We start from the raw sequence: 17,934 nt of genomic DNA on the forward strand, positions 1-17,934 counted from the left end.
TTCCTCCCAGGGATTCGCTCCTGGAGGACAGTGGAAGAAAGTCGAGGCCAGAAGCACGGGCGTCGACCACGAGCAACCGCCCAGTCATTGAGCAGAGAGTGAGCATCGCAGAGGAGGCTGTTGAGAGCTGGGCTTGGTTCTCCAGCCACGATGATCCAGCAACAGGCTGGCAACAGGTACGGCGCAGATCCTTCCCTGACAGCGGCGGCTGGAGCCGACCGACGGCACAGAAAAGGCCGAGCAGCGTCGACGGGGTAAGAGAGAGGGTAAAGCACACAGGGTGCAGCCGGGGGTTGAAGACCGAGCGGCGTCGACGGAAAACAAAAAGAGAGAGAGGGTAAAGCACAGCTGGGGTTCAGGACCGAGCGGCGGCAACGAGAGAGGCACACAGGAAAATGCGCAGAGCGCAGCCAGGGCTCAAGGGCTGAGTAGCGTCCGCGGGGGAAGAAAGGAAGCGCGGGAGACGCCATTTGAGCCGCGGAGAAGAAGGGAGAGTGCGGGAGACGCCATTTTTGAAGCCGCAGCGGAGAAGAAGGGCGAGCGCGGGAAGAAAGGGAAGCGCGGGAGACGCCATTTTGAGCCAGCGGAGAAGAAGGGAGAGCGCGGGAGACGCCATTTTAGCCAGTCTAACCACACCCAGGGATGCCGAAGAGTGGCAGTGTCACAGCATTCGACAATGAAGTAGAAGATTGGGCGACATATGTGGAATGCATTGAAGTGTACTGCAAGGTGAATGAAGTGCCAGATGCCAGGAAAGCACTGGTTTTGTTGAATTCCATGGGTGCAAAAACGTATGGCTTAGTACGAAACCTAGTAACCCCAGAGAAGCCACTGGATAAGGATTTCGAAAGCATAGTGGCAATCCCACAGGACCACTTAAACCCCACACCGCTGCTGATAGCAGAAAGATTTAAGTTTCACAAAAGGAACCAGCATAAAGACAAAAGTAATGCTGAGTATTTAACGGAACTGCGCAAGCTATCGAAACACTGCCAGTTTGGAACGGGACTAGCAGATACTTTAAGGGACAAGTTTGTGTGTGGGCTTCAAAGTGAAGGAACCCAGAAACGGCTTCTATCAGAAAAGGATCTTACGCTGGACAAGGCTTTCAGCATGGCAGTATCACACGAAGCAGCCGCACGGGGCGTTGCAGAGATACAACGGAGACCGCAAGAATATGGCACCAATGAAATGTCATATGGAGCAGTGAAGTGTTATCGCTATGGCAGAACAACACACGACCGGAAGGATTGTTGGTTCAAGGACCAAGTGTGCAGACAGTGTGGAAAAGCAGGACACATAACAAGAGTCTGCAGTTCGGGAAAGAAAACCAGCAGCATGAAATCTCCACAGGAGAAGTACAAAAAGGTACATAAGGTGACGGAGAGTAGTTCAGACGAACAGAAAAGTGATACAGACTCCGGAAGCAAGGAGCTGGGTTGTCTGAAACTACATAATGTAATCAAAATGGAGGAGCACCAAACTATCTGGGTCACGCTCAAGATAGACGGAGTCCAAGTGAAAATGGAATTGGACACAGGATCAGCTCTAACAGTCATAAACCGAAGGGACTACAAGCGGCTATTCTCACATATACCATTGAGAGATACAGAGATTGTCTTGAAGACGTACATGGGGCAAAAAGTCTACCCCAAAGGAAAAATAAGGGTGAACGTGATATACAACGGCAAGGAAACACCAAAAATGGATCTATATGTATTGCCAGATGGAGGACCACCACTGCTAGGACGTGAATGGATCCGGAAGATACAGTTAGATTGGCATTCCATACAGGCACTGATGGTAGAGGCCAAAAAGGATGACGACGTCACACCTGGACGACTGTCAAAAATGCTAACTGACGCACAAGAAGTGTTCCAGGAGGGACTCGGAACACTAAAAGACATAACAGCGACGATCAAAATAGAGGAAAATGCAAGCCCAAAGTTTTTTAAGGCCAGGCCGGTGCCTTATGCGATCCACCCAGCCGTCGAAGCAGAGCTGGAAGGTTTGGAACGTTCAGGAGTACTGTCCAAAGTGGACTGGAGTGAGTGGGCTACACCCATCATTCCTGTAATGAAGAGATCGTTGAGTAATACACCTGGGGAACCAAAGAAGGTTCGCATCTGTGGGGAATTTAAGGTGACAGTGAACCCAGTCCTTCACATGGTACAATATCCGCTTCCACGGATTGAAGATATTTCGCCTCGCTATCTGGAGAAAAACGCTTCACTAAGATTGATCTGGTCCAGGCGTACCTGCAAATGGAGGTAGAAGAAGCCTCGAAACAATACCTCACGATCAACACTCACAAAGGTCTCTACCAATACAACCGGCTGGTGTTCGGGGTAGCATCAGCTCCGGCTATTTGGCAAAGGGCAATGGATCAAGTCCTGCAAGGGATTCCGGGGACCCAGTGTTATTTGGATGACATCCTGGTCACGGGCGAAAATGACAGTGATCACCTCGCCAACCTGGAGCAGGTGCTCACTAGATTGAAGGAATATGGGCTCCGAGCTAATCGCCACAAATGCGAGTTTTTCCAGAAGCAGATCTCGTATTGTGGCCACGTTATTGATGAAGAGGGGTTACATAAGTCCCCTGAAAAGATTGAGGCAGTATTCAAGGCTCCAGCACCGGAAAATGTGTCACAACTGAGGTCGTTCCTCGGGCTGGTGAACGACTACCATAAGTTCTTACCAAATTTGTCTACAGTATTACACCCACTGAACACCCTACTGCAAACGAGGGTACCATGGAAGTGGAGTGACGAATGTAAATGAGCTTTCTAGAAGAGCAAAGCATTGATCACATCGAAAGAGGTGTTGGCTCATTTCAACCCAGCACTACCAATTCGGTTGGCGTGTGATGCATCACCCTATGGTATTGGAGCGGTGCTGTCGCACAAATTCCCAGACGGGTTGGAGAGGCCAGTAGCTTTGCGTCTCGGTCACTAACCTCAGCTGAGCGCAACTACACCCAGATTAACAGGGAGGCCCTCAGTCTAGTGTGGGGAGTAAAAAAGTTCAACCACTATCTGCACGGGCAGAAGTTCACCTTGCTGACTGACCACCAACCACTTGTCTCCATCTTTAATCCAAAGAAGGGCGTTCCGGTGATGACTGCGCAACGGCTACAAAGATGGTCCCTTTTTCTAGGGGCGAACCAATATGAAATAGAGTATAAGGGCACGAAACAGCATGGAAACGCTGATGGGCTATCACGCCTGCCACTGCCTACTGCGGAGGAAGTACCAGCAGTGGACCCTGTCGAAATATTTTATTCAAATATAATTGAATGCTTGCCAGTAACTAACGCGGATATAGAGGAGACCCGAAATGATCCGACACTATCTCGGGTATATGATTTGACGGTGAAGGGATGGCCAACACATGGCGACTCACTGTTGCCAGCATTCTCATCCAGGAGAGAACAGCTGTCAGTATGCCAGGGGACCTTGATGTGTGGATCCCGAGTGGTAATTCCACCCAAGTTAAGGGAGAGAGTGCTCAATGAGCTTCACGAAGGCCATCTGGGAGGGGTGAAAATGAAAAGCCTTGCTAGGGCTTATGTGTGGTGGCCGGGGATCGATCAACAAATCGAGGACCTAACAAAGAGCTGCTCAGGATGCCAGAAGGTCCAAAATGCACCACCACATGCCCCTCTACACCCATGGGAGTGGCCCTCCTCTCCATGGCAACGGGTGCATATTGATTTTGCTGGTCCATTCATGGACTCAATGTTCTTAATAGCAGTGGATGCACACTCGAAATGGCCTGAGGTGATCAAAATGTCCTCCACCACTACGGAGAAAACGATTGCAGTCCTACGGACCATATTTGCCAGGAACGGCTTGCCAGAACAGATTTGCTCTGATAACGGACCACAGTTTGTGTCCGAAGAGTTTCGGAAATTTATGAGAAGGAATGGGGTAAGGCATTACACATCCGCCCCATATCATCCAGCCACAAATGGATTGGCTGAGAGGTTCGTACAAACCTTTAAAAAGGCAGTAAGGGCCATGTGTGATGATGACATTCCACTGCAGCATAAGGTGGACAATTTCCTGTTAGCCTACAGAAATGCAACACATGCAGTTACCAACCAGACCCCGGCCATGATGTTCTTTAACCGAAGGTTGAGATCTCGTCTGGATTTGCTCAGTCCAAATGTACGAAGAAATGTTGAGAATAAGCAATTCCAGCACATCAATGAGAAGCCGACAAGGAGCTTCAATGTAGGACAACCAGTCTTGGCCCGCGACTACCGAACAGAGAAATGGCAACCAGGAACGATATGCACACGGCAGGGGCCACTAATATACACAGTGGATGTTGGGGAGAACATTGTGAGACGCCATGTCGACCAGATCCTAGCGTCACAAGAACGAGTCAACCCCATGTCTCGCGTACCTGGTGATCAACCCGACATACCGGTAGCATCTACCCCAGAAACAGTAGCATCGGAAGCTGATGAACTAACCGACGACAGGGGGCCAGAATCGCCTTCGCACCAAGAGCAAGACACTCAGGAAAGGCGCTATCCAGAAAGAATCAGGAAGCCGCCCCAAAGACTGAATCTGTAAATGGACTATTTCAGTTAATGTGCATGTTAAAAGTGTTAACTGTTAATTGAATGTTATGGTACTGTTAATCTAAAAGGGGAGGAATTGTAGTGTATGTACCTTTAAGAGAGAACTACTTTTACAGCTTCTGTATACTGTAGTACCGGCAGTGACCACACCTGTATATAAGCCCTGAGCAGGGATCTGTACTGTTAGTTTTTAGACTACCCTCATCCAGTAAACACCTGTTGATTGTTAATCTGCAGTCTCCGTCTATTTATTGAAGAACACCATACCTTAAGATTCACGGATTTAACAGGCCTAGAAGCTACTTCTGATCAGCCTCTGATGCGCAGCCTGAGAAGAGCTGCTTGCGTGGAAGTTCAGGCCAGCAGGCATCTTCTGAGCCACCGACAGAGATGTCCTGCACCTTATCTGAGGCTGCAGATCTGGCTGAAGCAGCTGGCACAGCTCAATCACCACCTCCTTTCTAAATTCCAGCCTTCTGACACACTGCTCCTCCGGCATGTTCATGTAGGAAAACTGCTGTCGGAAAACCCTGCCAGCGTAAGGTCTGCTGTGGCGACGTCTGTTGGCCCTCCTCCGTCTGGCCATGCCCGCCCCCCTCCCAGCATCTCAGTGCCCTTTCCAGATGATTCAGCAGCAGGACGTTCCCCTCCAATGCAGCCCCCATAATAAGTGCCCACAGGAAGGTTCCCCGTTGTCAAGGCTCACCAACAGCAAGGTGATGGTCAGAAGGCTGAAGGTCGTCTGCCTGCGCTGGCTCAGCGGTCAAATGGCTCTCAGTGTGCAGCTCAGCAACTCTTTGTAGCTCTTGAGGAAGTTGTGCTCCAAAATTGGCTGCCGCTTTTAAACCACACCAGTCCCCTTTAAATAATGCTCCTCCAGCCCGAGAGCGACTTGGTAAGGTCCAGTTAAGCTGTCACTATTAGCGCCAGGCGCTACGGAGGGGGGCGCCACTGAATTTCCGGTCCGGGGCGCCCAAAAGGCGTTGCACACTCAAATGATGTCATAATCAGCCTGCGCCCATGAGCAGCCGCTGAGATTTAGCGCCAGCGCTAAATGCATGCTCAATATGGGGTGAGGCGCTAGGCGCCTTGCGCCCGCCCGGAAATTGGCTAGCGCCCCACTTCTCGGCCTCTTTAGGCGTTAATCGGTGGCGCTAACAACCGAATTTCTCCCCCTGAATGTTCCATCCTTCATTTTTTTTTAATTTCAAAATCGTGAGCCTGTGTGAGGATATCTCTCACCACGTTAACCAAACCACCACTTAAACTTGTCAGTCTGTGCGAGAATCTCGCCACATTAAGCTACCCAAATCATGAATTCATGTCTCTACGTTAAACAACCCACCCCATTGAGGCAATTTGAACCAACCACAGTACCGCCTCTGGACTATTACACGGGTCTCTTATGACCATAAAACTTGTTAACACGTACAACAACCTAAACACATAAACAAAGACAGATACTTTGTACAAAACTGTACCTCGAGGCGACAATATCTGAGTAATTTATGAGATTCGATCTTTAGTACTCAAAGACTAGAGGGAACCTTTTACGAAGTATGTTTTATTACAATTAGAAAAGAAGCTACAATACAAGAATTAGAGTTAAAATACAAAGATTATACTTGCAGTACAGCAAAATAAGAGATACAACCTGTCAACATCTACAAAGTTTCGAGGTGATTGATCTCGAATGCCTTTGTTATGTCTAAACTTGACTATTCCAATGCTTCCAACCTGGTCTTCCATCTTCCACCCTACATAAACTTGTGCTCATCCAAAGATCTGCTTCCCATAACTTAACTCGCACCAAGCCCCATTCACCCATCACCCCTGTGCTTGCTGACCTACACCCACTCCCGGTCCGACAATGCCTCAGTGTTAAAATCCTCATCCTTGTTTTCAAATCCCTCTATGGCCTCAGCCCTCCCTATCGAATGGGACAAGTAAGAAACAGAACATTGGCCTAGAGAAGCCGTAAATGGCAATAGCAGAACCGTTACCAGCACCCGCTGTCTGAAAAAATGGGAGCAGTGGTTATGATTTGAAATTGTTGAACTCAATGTTGAGTCTGCGAGCTTATAAAGTACCTAATCGAAAGATGAGGTGCTGTTCCTCAAGCTTCATTGGAACAGTGCAAGAGGCTAAGGACAGAGAGCAGAGTAGGAGTGGCAGTTCACTTGATCAACACCACTGCCATTGGACTCAATATCCACCCCATTCACCACTGGCGTACTGTGGCTGCAGTATGTACTAGCTACAGGATGCACTGCAGCAACTCACAACACTTACTTTGACAGTACCTCCCAGCCCTATGATATCTAGCACCATGAAGAACCAAAATAATAAGATCTTGGAGCAGCGACCTCTAGGGAATGTATGAGTCTGCAACTAGCTTGACACTTCCAATATCTCCTTTCATTCGTCAAAATAAATTGACAATGCCCTCCAGATAAATGACTGAGATTCAGAAATCTTCATGGGGAGAAGCCACATCCTCCATTATGTGGCACAGTATGGTCACTTTTATACTGGTGTTGATCTGATTATTGAAAAGTCCAAATTAACAGCATACTCATGCATTAGCATACACCACTTTTATACTGGTGCTGTTTTAACTTGGATACTGGGAGACGAGCATCTGAGATTCAGCTCTCAGCATTTAGGTGGGATTCTGTAAGAAGTGTGCTCGTGAGCTGGCTCTCAGCAATAATATTACACAAGCTGTTTTTAAACTATGCGAGACCTGTGCCTGAACCACTGGTTCCTGACGCAAGGGTCTCGTGCAGCCGATGCAACCTGAAGGTAAACTTACCATATTTGCTAAAGCTGGCTGCCGGAAGGCTCGGTAAAAAATTGGTTTACCTTCAGTCTGTTGGCTGCACGAGACCCTTGTGTTGAGAACTGGCAACACTAGCACTAGTCTTGCATAGTATAAAAGCAGCTTTAATTCAACCTCCTTATTCCAACAACACGTTCATTTTCCTGAGTCTACAACTGGGATAAAGAAGCTGATTTAGTAGTGTTAATGCTGAGAGCTGAATCTCAGATGCTCATCTCCCAGTATCCAAGTTAAAACAGCACCAGTATAAAAGTGGCTTTTGCTAATGCATGAGTATGCTTTTAAGTTGGACTTTTCAATAATCAGATCATCATCAAATAAATAAAAAAGATTTGCGTATAGTCTCAAAGTGCTTCACAGACGAGCAATCATTTTTGAAACCAATGAACTGTGAATGCCCACTACCATCACCTTGGAGGAAGCTGCAAATATAACAAATAATTTAGTAAGAGCAATATATTTAGTGTTAGCAACTTAATGTAATTAAAGTGGATAGTTGATTGCAGTCCTGAAAGCTCAGTAGTTACACAGTACCTATAGGGCTGAAAGAATTAGGAAGAGCAAGGCACACTTTATCTTTTTGACACCCCAAGTACAGTAAGCAGTAACTGTAACTAAATGTATTTGTTTTTACAGTGATGAAGACAGTGAAGATGGATTCTGTCAGCCATACAGGGGAATTGCATGTGCTGAATTCATTGGCAACCAGAGCATTTATGTGGATTCCCTCCAGATGCAGGGAGAAATTGAAAACCAAATTACTGGTAGGCATTACTGGTACCCCTGCAACAGAGCAATAACCATTTGTGCTTCCACTGAAAAGTAAACACTATGGCCTAGAAATTCAGTATCGCCATGTTTGGGGCGTTATAGTCGAGCGTGCGCTAAATTTAGCGCCCGGCGCAAATTATCGCCACCTTCAGCGAAATTGACTTGCTTCGCCCCAAGAGGTTCTTGGTGCGCTAAAGCAGGCACTGCACGACTATCCTAAGGCGCTAAGCCGGAGAGGCGAGGCGCTACCACCGAGGGCGGGCGCAGCGTAGGTGCGGCCAGTTAGCGATTGCAGGCAGACACGCTAGCGCCGGTCACCTCTTAAAGGGAGAGGGTCGATTTGGCTTGCAGCCACGCCCTGCACATTGGAGCCCTGATTCTCAGCCTGGACAGACCTGCTGCGACATTGTAATGCCTAGGACCATGGAGCGGGCCAGGGAGCGAGCGCAGCAGTTCAGTGAGGGGGCCCTGAAGGTTCTGGTTGGCGCAGTGGAGCGCAGGCGATCTATTCTGTTTCCGGACAGTGGCAGGAGGCCGCTGCCCAACGAATATCGAAAAGCTTGGAGGGAGGTGGCACACAGAGTGACCTCCAGCAGCATGGTACCTAGGACCCCTGTGCAATGCAGGAAGAAGTTCAACGACCTCACTTGGGTTGTCAGGGTGAGTACCCTTTCCAGTATCCTCTTCATCCCTGCATATGCACCTCACTTTATGGCCAAAGGGTCCTGAAAGCCCCAATGCCCAGCCCTCATCCAACACCTATGGGCCTTTCATGAAGCTCACATGCACATTCACCACTTTACACACTGTAAGGGCCATTCCACCATGGGAGGCAGTGTAGCCAAGATCAGGGCTTCACACTGTAAGGGCTATTCCACCATGGGAGGCAGTGCAGCCAAGATCAGGGCTTCACACTCTAAGGGCTATTCCACCATGGGAGGCAGTGCAGCCAAGATCAGGGCTTCACACTGTAAGGGCTATTCCACCATGGGAGGCAGTACAGCCAAGATCAGGGCTTCACACTGTAAGGGCTATTCCACCATGGGAGGCAGTGCAGCCAAGATCAGGGCTTCACACTGTAAGGGCTATTCCACCATGGGAGGCAGCGCAGCCAAGATCAGGGCTTCACACTGTAAGGGCTATTCCACCATGGGAGGCAGTGCAGCCAAGATCAGGGCTTCACAGTGTACTGAGAGCCCGTCCTTTCTCTTGCAGGGCAAGCTGGAGCACAATAGGAGGCAGCAGCAACGGACCGGGGGAGACCGTCCTGAACTTAAAGACCTCAGCAATCTGGAGCAGCGAGTGGAACGGATTATGGCAGGCTGGATGATTGGCCCCGTCGCCACTGGAGATGCCGACCCCGTTCTGGACAGCAATGGTAAGGTCATCACCTTTTTGACCTCTCTCCTTCCACTTGTGCCTCACACCAGCATCCTTTGCCACTATCGAACCAATACAGTGCATTGCAGCACTCATGCCTCCCTCGCTGCCGCCCTGTCCTCATGCTAAAGCAACTCTTGTACCTCCCTGCTTTCAGATGCTGATTCGCCAGGTGAGGAGGCGGGCCCTCAAGCTGCCACTGTGAGTGATTCTGAAGGCGAGGAGGAGGAAGAGGAAGCTGGACCATCAGTGCCACCCTCAGCCGAGGCAGCCCATGGCCATAATGGGGACACGTCTTCCCTGGAGGGGAGCAGGGGGGAAGGGTCTGAGGAGGGTGAAGCTCCGGGGCCCAGCGGGCTGCAGCAACGTGGGGGGGGGGGTTGGGAAGCTTGGCAGCCTTCTGCCCGGAGGGAGAGTCTGGCCTCCAGTCCTGCTACAGTGAGCGCAGAGGTGTGGCTCCTCGCTGAAATGGGCATCCAGGCGGAGCACAGGCACACTGAGCTCATGGCTGCAGTGGCAAGGATGCCTGACTCCATAGAGTCACTGGCAAGGAGTGTACAGGAATTCGGGGCAGCACAGGCAAGGAGTCTGCAGGACCTCGGTGCAGTACAGGCGGCTTCCACGCAAGTGCTTAGTGGTGCCATGCAGTCAGTGGCTGGTCTGATGCAGACACAGATTAGGGCCACACGAGCACTGACTGCTGCCACCCTCGCTGGATCGGGCAGGATTCACCGGGGCCCTCGCCGCGCTGCAGCAGGCCAGCAGTCTGTGCTTCAGCAGATTGCTCCGCATGCTTCAGTGCTGCCCCGTGCGAGTGCCAGTGTGTCGTCCAACCAGGGAGTGCCTGTGCTCTGTCAGGATGGCAGCATTCCTGCTGCCAACACCATCACTCCTCCACTGCAGCTGCCACCACCCGTAGGACAGACTGCTGCCGCCCATGCAGAGTTGGAGCAGTCAGCAGCCGGGCCCTCCAGGCCCAGAGCTCGTCCAGGCCGTCCCCTAAGGGCATCTGCCGACTCACTTTCTGCCACTCAGCAGCCTTCCCCCAGCCTTGCTGCAGCCACTGGGGTCCCATTGCGGAGGAGCTGCAGGGTGGGAAGAGGCCAATCTCGCAAGCGAAGCAGATCACCCTCGCAGGCCAAAAAGTAGGAGGTGTGGCAAAATGCTGTGAATTTTTTTAGTGAAGGCCGAGGATCATGGTCATTTTTGGTTAACTCTTTTGTTCATTGTCTCCAGGTTGTGAGAGCCAGTTATGTGTCTGACTGTTTTTTTGGGGGTTTCTCTGTATTTGTTTGTCATGCGGGAAAGGCACAGAGTTTGTTAAATAAATAATTGTCTTTATTCAGATTGTGCATGTTTGCTCTTTGAACTATTTGTTGCCTTGACCGGCTCAGGGTTTGCGGAACGGTTCCATTCATGTTCATTCAATGGCACTAGCCATTCCCTCAGAGGGGGCCTAGAACCGACTTACAATAAGCCGCTGACGGACGGCCCTTGCACTTTGTGCCTCCCTCCCGTCTTGGTGCACCTCCTCCTCCTCCTCCTCCTCCTCCTCTGGTGGTCCTCCAATGTCTGCTAGCAGTGGCTGAGTCCTGAGGATAGCCAGGTTGTGCAGCATGCAGCACACTACAACGAAATGGGAGACTCGCTCAGGCGAGTACTGAAGGGCTCACCCGAAATGGTCCAGACAGCGGAACCGTTGCTTTAGCACACCGATTGTGTGCTCAATTAAGTTCCTGGTCGCTTGATGGCTCTCATTGTATCGTTCTTCAGCAGGGGTGCTGGGCGCACGGAGCGGGGTCATCAGCCAGGTGCACGAAGGATAGCCCTTGTCCCCGAGAAGCCAACCTCCTGGGTGAGCCGGGGCTTCGAAAAGGTCTGCCACAGAAGCCTGGCACAGGATGAAGGCGTCGTGACTGCTGCCTGGAAAGCGGGCATTGACAGCTAGTATCAGCTGTCTATGGTCACATACCAACTGCACGTTCAACGAATGGAACCCCTTCCAGTTGCGGTAATCCTCGGCATTCTCTTGAGGCACCCGCAAAGCCACATGCGTGCAGTCAATGGCGCCCTGGACCATGGGGAAGCCCGCTATTTTTGCAAATCCCATTGCGCGCTCTTGCTGCTTGTCCAGGGTCATGGGGAAGGAAATGTACTGACGTCTCCTTTTGAAGAGGGCATTCGTGACTTGGCGGATGCAGCAATGCACCGCGAACTGGGAGACATTGGCAATGTCCCCAGTAGCAGATTGGAAGGAGCCGGTGGCATAGAAGTTGAGAGCCACTGTCACCTTCACTGCCACCGACAGAGATGTCCTGCAGGGGGATGGGGTACAGAGTGGAGCTATAGTAGGGGATGATTTACAGCCAAATACAGAGGAAAAAACAAGTCAGCTGGGAAGGCAGAGCAAATATGTGAAGGCAAAAGGGAATATGGCAGGGCTGGAAGGCATTTATTTTAATGCAAGGAGTCTTGCAAATAAGGTGGATGAACTGAAGTTGTTGTTGAGCACATGGGAGTACGATATTGTTGCTATCACGGAGACATGGTTGAGGGAGGGTCAGGACTGGCAGCTCAATATTCCGGGGTATAGAATCTTCAGGCGAGACAGAGGGGGGTGTAAAAGGGGAGGGGGTGTTGCAATATTAATTAAGGAGTCAATTACTGCTGTAAGGAGGGATGATATATTAGCGGGTTCCTCTAATGAGGCCTTATGGGTAGAACTTAAAAACAAAAAGGGGGCAAGCACTTTGCTGGGAGTGTACTATAGGCCCCCAAACAGTCAGGGGGAGATAGAGGAACAGATATGTAGGCAAATCTCAGAGAAGTGTGAAAATAATAGGGTAATAATAGTGGGGGATTTCAACTTCCCCAATATAAATTGGGATAGTCAGAGTGTGAAAGGCTTAGAGGGTGCAGAATTCTTAAAGTGCATCCAGGAGAGCTTTTTGAGCCAACATGTAGAAAGTCCTACAAGAGAGGGGGCGGTACTGGACCTAATTCTGGGGAATGTAGCCGGGCAAGTGGTGGAAGTATCAGTAGGAGAGCATTTTGGCGACAGTGACCATAATTCGGTGAGATTTAAGGTGGTCATGGAAAAAGACAAAGACGGCCCGGAAATAAGGGTTCTAAATTGGGGGAAGGCTGATTTTAATATGATAAGGCAGGATCTGGCCAAAGTGGCCTGGGAGCAGCTACTTATAGGAAAATCCACATCAAAACAGTGGGAGACTTTCAGAAGGGAAATAGAGAGAGTACAACGCCAACATGTTCCTGTAAAGGTCAAGGGTGGGACCAACAAGCAAAGGGAACCTTGGATGACAAGGGATATACAAAAATGCATTAGAAATAAAAGGGGGGCTTTTGGCAGTTACAAAAGACTAAAGACGGAAGAAGCCCTAGAGGAGTATAAAAAGTGCAGGGGCATACTTAAAAAAGAAATTAGGAGGGAGAGGAGGGGCCATGAAATAACACTGGCGAGCAAAATAAAGGAAAATCCTAAGATGTTTTATAAGTATATTAAGGGCAAGAGGATAACCAGGGAAAGGGTAGGGCCCATGAGGGACCAACGTGGCAATCTGTGTGTAGAGCCAGATGATGTAGGCGGGGTTTTAAATGAATTTTTTGCATCTGTGTTCACTATGGAGAAAGACGATGCGGACATAGAAATCGGGCAAGCGGATTGTGACATACTTGAACATATTAGCATCGAGAGGGAGGAGGTGCTAGCAGTTTTAGCAGGCCAAAAAGTGGATAAATCCCCAGGCCCGGACGAGATGTATCCCAGGCTGCTGTGGGAGGCAAAGGAGGAGATTGCAGGGGCTCTGACACAAATTTTCAGAACCTCTCTGGCCACAGGGGATGTACCAGAGGACTGGAGAACAGCTAATGTAGTACCATTATACAAGAAGGGTAGCAGGGATAAACCAGGGAATTACAGGCCAGTGAGCCTAACATCTGTGGTAGGGAAATTATTGGAAAAAATTCTGAGGGACAAAATTAGTCTCCACTTGGAGAGGCAAGGATTAATCGGGGATAGTCAGCATGGCTTTGTCAAGGGTAAATCATGTCTGACAAATCTGATTGAATTTTTCAAGGGGGTGACTAGTGGGGTGGATGAGGGAAATGCTGTGGATGTGGTTTACATGGACTTCAGTAAAGCTTTCGACAAAGTCCCGCATAGGAGACTGGTCAAGAAGGTAAGAGCCCATGGGATCCAGGGTGCCTTGGCGCGCTGGATCCTAAACTGGCTGAGTGGCAGGAGGCAGAGGGTGATGGTCGAAGGTTGCTTTTGTGACTGGAAGCCTGTGTCCAGTGGGGTACCTCAGGGATCGGTGCTGGGTCCCTTGTTGTTTGTGATCTACATAAATGATTTGGATGAGAATGTAAAAGGTATGATCAGTAAGTTCGCAGATGACACGAAAATTGGTGGGGTGGTAAATTGCGAGGAGGAAAGCCTCAGGCTACAGGACGATATAAACGGGTTGGTCAGATGGGCGGAAAAGTGGCAAATGGAATTTAACCCTGAAAAGTGCGAGGTGATGCATTTTGGATGGACAAATAAGGCAAGGGAATACACAATGAGTGGTAGGACCCTAGGAAGTACAGAGGGTCAGAGGGACCTTGGTGCACATGTACATAGATCCCTGAAGGCAGCGGAACAGGTAGATAAGGTGGTTAAAAAGGCATATGGGATACTTGCCTTCATTAGCCGAGGCATAGAATATAAGAGCAGGGAGGTTATGATGGAGCTGTACAAAACGCTGGTGAGGCCACAGCTGGAGCACTGTGTGCAGTTCTGGTCACCTCACTATAGGAAGGATGTGATTGCTTTGGAGAGGGTGCAGAGAAGATTCACCAGGATGTTACCTGGGATGGAGCGCCTCAGCTATGAAGAAAGACTAAGCAGGCTGGGGTTGTTTTCCTTGGAGCAAAGAAGGCTGAGGGGGGACCTGATTGAGGTGTACAAAATGATGAGGGGCATAGATAGGGTAGACAAAGAGGAACTTTTCCCCTTAGTAGGGGGGTCAATAACAAGGGGGCATAGATTCAGGGTAAGGGGCAGGAGATTTAGAGGGGATTTGAGGAGGAACTTTTTCACCCAGAGGGTGGTTGGAATGTGGAACTCAATGCCTAAAAGGGTGGTAGAGGCAGGAACCCTCACAACATTCAAGAAGCATTTGGATGAGCACTTGAAATGCCATTGCATACAAGGTTATGGACCAAATGCTGGAAAATGGGATTAGACTGGACAGGGATGGATGGGCGGCGCAGACACGATGGGCCGAAGGGCCTCTTTCTGTGCTGTAAAACTCTATGACTCTATGACTCCTCAGCTGATGCTGCAGATCTCTCTGAAGCAGGTGGCAGAGCTCAGTGACCACCTCCCTTCTGAATCAAAGCCTCTGAATACACTGCTCCTCAGACATGTCGAGGTATGAGAACTGCTGGCGGTATACCCTGGGAGGGTAAGGTGTCCTGTGCCGACGCCTGTTGGCCCTCCTCCATCTGGCCATGATTGGCACTCTCTCTCGGCGCCTCTGAGCCCTCTCAATGCAATGGAGAAACCCAACGTTTCCACCCATTGCAGCCCTCATAATATGTGGCCACTCAAGGTTATGGCACTGGAAAATCAATCCAACTGCAAAGTCCTGGGCTGAAGCCAGAAGTACCTGTGCGAGCGCTGACTCAATGCAGAAAGCTTTCTCCCTTTGTCTCTCTGCAAATCTCTCTCTCTCACACACAGAAGGAGTGGTCCAAAAATGGCTACCACTAAGAAGCCCCCTTTAAATAGCGTCCCCCCAGCCCCACAGCGACTGGGAACCGTTCCAGTCAACCAGTCGCTGGGAGCGCCAGGCAGAAAGAAGGGGGGCGCCACTGAAGTTCTGGTTTGGGGCGCCCCAAGGGCGTTGCACCATGAAATGACGTAAGGATCTGCGCGCGCAGCTGAGCGGGCGTTGCGGTTTTGCGCCGCCGCTAAATGTCTGCTCAATTTCGTGAGAGGCGCAGGTCTCGCCACGCCCGGGCGCTAGCCGCTTCGCGCCCCACTTATCGTCCTCTTAAGGCGCTAGCAGCTGGCGCTAACAACTGAATTTCTCCCCCCACTATCTTTTTTATTATATATGAGGCTGCAAGTCAACTTCTTCATTACTCTCATTTAAATACATCTAGGCATAGGGGTCGATTTTCCTGAAGCTGTTGGGAAGAAGGCGGGGCTACAACGTTTGGGTTTTAGACCCGCCTACTTCGACGTCCGGCCAATCCGCGCGATTTTCCCTGGATTGACCTTGTTGAGCCCGCCCAGCAGGCTCAGCAGGCCAATTAAGGGCCACCCGGCAACAGGTAACGTCACAGACTGCAATTTTCATCAGATGAAATATCAGTGTTTCACAGCTGTTGGAAGCTGTGAAACACTGACAGTCTGAGTTCTAACATGAGTCCTTCTGCACAGACTCAGTTAGAACTCTCAGCAGCACTCAAAGCTGAAGGCTGTCACTTTGCACAGATCGCAGCCGTTCAGCTTTAAGTGCCGGCTGAGTGATGGGCTCCTGACAGCTACAGGAAGAAAGGCTGTTAAGGTAAGTACAGGTAAGTAAAAGTTCTTTACACACTTTAGACACACCAAACACACTTACCTTTGCACTCATGCACCCATCACTCACCTGAGCACCGACATCGCGACCCCTCCAACTCCTTCAACCCGACGGCCCGCCTGCTCTAACCTGGCGTAGTTTGGTGCCGTCGGGAATCCCACACGAAACCCCTCAAAATAGGGATTAGGCTAAAAATTGCCTGTTAACTACCTGTTAACAGGCAGTTAATTGGCACTAATTCCTTCCCGCCTGGTTTTGGCGGGTCCCAGTGCGGGGCGGATAACCGCCGCCCCTGAAACTTGCGTGGGGCAAGGTTTTGGGTGGGATGGTGTCGGAACCCCCAACTTCAGGATTTTCCCCCCCCACACGCCTGAAACCCTGCCTGATGGCTCCAGGAAAATCAACCCCATATTGTTTGTTTTCAAATTTTAAAAGTATATTTATACCATTGTGTGTGCCATACAAACTGATTTTCTACATGTTCAAACAAAGTCAACATTTTTCAATGGCACTTCGGTTTAGTGCTTGAATTACAGTCATTGTTTGTGGTAACTGCTGTACTTTCTGTTTTGTAAGTGCTGTTTAATGATGTTGGGTTGTTGTCTTGGATTATATCTTTTTTAAAACAAAGAATTTACCTTTTTATTAATGCCAAATTTAAAAAATAAACATTTCTTACATTTTTGATGCTTTGCCTGTAGACGAGCGGCAGAATTTAAAAGCTCATCAAAAAACTGCAACACGTTTAGTGTTTACCTGTTTGTATGCCTCTTGCTGTCATATATACTATCTGCAGCATTTATGATGTTATCTGTGTCTGGATTTGACTTTCTGTCTGCCAGGATTTTGATCAAGAGCTCTATCTTTTTCTTTCACAGCTTGGATTGTACATGGCCACCATTTACAGTGACTGAAATATTGATGCTGCCTGTATTTGTAATAAACGGGTTTACATAGGCTGCTCGAGGAAACTATGGGGGTGAAATTCGACTTCGGCGGTAGTGCAAAACGGGTGATATCGAATCGGCAGCGTGTTTTTCTTTTCTATTGAAGTCAGTGGAAAGAAAATCGGGCGGTGTGTGAAATGGGCTGCTGAATCGCTATTGCCTAATTTGCGCCATTGCCAAAGTCAAATTTCATCCCTCGTTCTGTTTTTTATTTCAAATGAACTGGTTGCCGCAGTATGTTGACAAGAAGGAGATACCATTTTATGTACAGCTGGTGTGTCATTTTTAAGCATCAGGAGAAATGTAACTGGTATTCATGGGCAATAAATAGTTGAAATGCAGGAGTCCTAAAAGTTCTAACTTATCTTCAAAGTGAATAACATTACAAGGGCCCTGCTCAAGTCCGAGTTTCTAACCTATGAGGAGATCTGCAGTGTTTGCGTAAACTCAGCTTGTCTTTTGTTTCCTGTTTCCTGTTATTCCTCAACTCCCTTTATAAAATTAATAAATGAAATGTATTTTTTTAACTTTATTTTCCGTCTTTGTTTCATTCTTTCTCTAAATTTCTACTGTATTCCCCCTCCGTGCCAGCACCTTGCTCTCTCCCCACCAATCTATAGGTCTTCGGTGGGCTTGTTATTAATAACAGTGTGAGTATCACTACAACTGATATTGCTGATGCAGTATTTTACAAAGATCCATAACTTTATTTCTGTCATCTTTGAAATGATTGAGAAACCCTCAAGTTAATACTAGATAAATATGTTTCAAGTTTGTGCAGTGAGGTAGGTTTCCAAGCCAATTCTTT

At 49.1% G+C, this 17,934-nt stretch overlaps 1 pseudogene; it reads left to right on the top strand.

Moving 5' to 3' along the window:
• The first annotated feature begins 7,385 nt into the window (after positions 1–7,385).
• The window catches only part of LOC147124281 (tyrosine-protein kinase transmembrane receptor ROR2-like), a 206,450-nt pseudogene continuing 195,901 nt past the window's right edge, over positions 7,386–17,934 (top strand).

Source organism: Somniosus microcephalus, chromosome 1 (genome assembly GCF_052327205.1).
Source record: "Somniosus microcephalus isolate GS21.2 chromosome 1, FLI_Smic_1.0, whole genome shotgun sequence".
Lineage (NCBI taxonomy): Eukaryota > Metazoa > Chordata > Chondrichthyes > Squaliformes > Somniosidae > Somniosus > Somniosus microcephalus.